Genomic DNA, 2,349 nt, shown 5'->3' with positions numbered 1-2,349 from the left:
AAAGGAATAGAGAAAGGCAGGCCTGGGCAATGTGCTGCCCTGAAGGACACATGGCTCCCGTGGAAAACGTAGCATGCAATCACACCATTAAAGATGGCCTCACAGCTTCGGGTCACCTGCACAGCTTTCATCCTTGCACTTCCTAGCTGTGGAGAGCTTGACTTTCCCACCTTCATAATATTCTTACAATGTAGTTTTTGGTAGTTTTGTTACTGGAGCATGCTAAGTTCCTGTCCCAAAGAGCTTAAAATCTGGACGCAAGACAAAATTCAGACAGTGAAAACAGAAATGCACGCAGATGGTGGAGAGCATACATTTATGGCTATAGGTTTGCTTAGATATGCTGTAAGATGTGTATACTGTCTTCTATTATTTTCTCACACTAATCCATTCATTAAAAAAAAAAACCAATCAAATGCTCTACCCTGCTCACTTATGCATTTTTCTTTCCCAGATGAGCAGCTGAGATTTTTTAGGCTTTGATCTCATAAGGGGATTTGCTATGCGGGCCCTTTTTTTTTAGTCCAAGTCCCTTTAAAGTCAATTAAATTTCATGGTGGTGGCTGCACGTGCAGGGTAAGGGCACAGAACTAAAACCGTAATAGCCTCATTCCTGTCTACCTGGCACCGATGCAATCAGCATTTGAGTTTGCTTCCCCTGACCTGTCTGACAAAACCTCCTTAGACCTTGCTGTAAAATCATACGGGGAAGATAGGCGTTAGAAGCTAATCTACAGCGTAGCTTGGGCAGCTGAAAATGAGACCTGACCCCAGGGCTCAGGGATTTGTGCTAGAGTCCTGCTAGATACAACTGTGGGGAAACCGTATTTGTGGTGTAGCAGGGTAAAGGTCTTCTTTCTTACGGCTACAGATTCAGCTCTGACCACCATGTAAAATCCTGTGTACCCAATGAGACATTTTCAGTTATTAAACTTGGCTTTTGATCCCAAATCTAATGAGGTTTCCTTCCTATTTTAACTGGATTTTTTATGATTCTACCACATTATGGATTGTTTTTTTTTGTATTTCAAAGCAGCTTGCTGAAATACAAAAAAAAAAAAAAAATATTTTCCCAAGCAGGAAGAAACTGTGACCACCTGAAACCTTAGATCCTGCTCCTGCCTTTGTTTCCAGATAATTTGCATCATCACAGATCCTCGCAGGAGGTGAGAGGCTCCAGACCAGCTATGAACTGCCTGCCCAGAGGAGTTTTCCATCTATTGACTCCTCTGTGAAATCCTATGAAATATGAACTTTCATTTCTACCCAGGAGAACTTTTACCATCTTTTCTCCAATGGCTGATGAAGGGTATTTGTGCCCGAAAGCTTGCAATTAAAGAATTTTTTTTTTTTTGCAAAAATTTTGTTGGTCTAATAAAAGATATTAACTCTACTGTAAGTCCTGATTGCTTAACTATGATGCATCTTTTAAACTAGTAATTAAAAGATGAGTTACTCAAAGCTCAGATTATTTTTAGCTGTTGAGAGATACAAAATTAATAGATACTTGCTTTAGTACATTTTTATTAAAAAAAACCCACTCAACTAAAAATCTAAACAACCAGAGAGAGAGTTACTTTAGAAGGGAAAAGGTCCACAAGTAAGATGTCTCTTGAAAGCTCTGGCCAGTGCTCCTGTACTTTTAAACCAAGCAGACATGGATATAATCATGCTTTTAACCACTTGTTTCTTCCTTATGAATGATACCTCAGCAGAAGCTTTGTGACCTAAATAAGAGGTTAAACATTTTTCTAAATGCCCAAATTCTGCGAACTCCCGCTGAGGTACTCTGGAGCTGGACTGTTCTCGGTGGCGGCAGATGACAGAACAAGGAGCAATGGGCTCAGGCTGCAGCAAGGGAAGTTGAGGTTTGATACTAGGAAAAAACTCTCACCAGGAGGGTAGTAAAGCACTGGAGCAGGCTCCCCAGAGAGGTGGTGGACTCTCCATCCTTGAAGGTTTTGAAGACCTGGCTAGACAAAGCCTTGGCTGGGATGATGAAGTTAGGGCTCGTCCTGCTTGGAGCAGGGGACTGGACTAGATGTGACATCCTGAGGTCCCCTTCCAACCCTCACTGTCTATGAGTCTATGATATTCAAAACTGGAGCAGCCATTTCAAGCTATTCCCAGTTATTATGCAAGGGTTAAGCTCATCCAATTAAGGAGGTTTCTTTGGTACTGTTGACACCACAGGAGACATACTAACCACCCTAGTCCAAATTTTGGACACGGAGCACTAAATACTCACAGCAGGCTGTTTAGGATTAATTCATAGAAGAAAAAAAAGTAAATGGTCAACAAAAATCGAATAATGAATAAAAAGGAGGAAATCATCATGCACTGAAAGTC

Source organism: Gavialis gangeticus, unplaced genomic scaffold, assembly GCF_001723915.1.
Source record: "Gavialis gangeticus isolate Ggan-Ray unplaced genomic scaffold, GavGan_comp1, whole genome shotgun sequence".
Lineage (NCBI taxonomy): Eukaryota > Metazoa > Chordata > Crocodylia > Gavialidae > Gavialis > Gavialis gangeticus.
The sequence above is the reverse complement of the archived record's forward strand: the minus strand, read 5'-3'. Positions refer to the sequence as shown.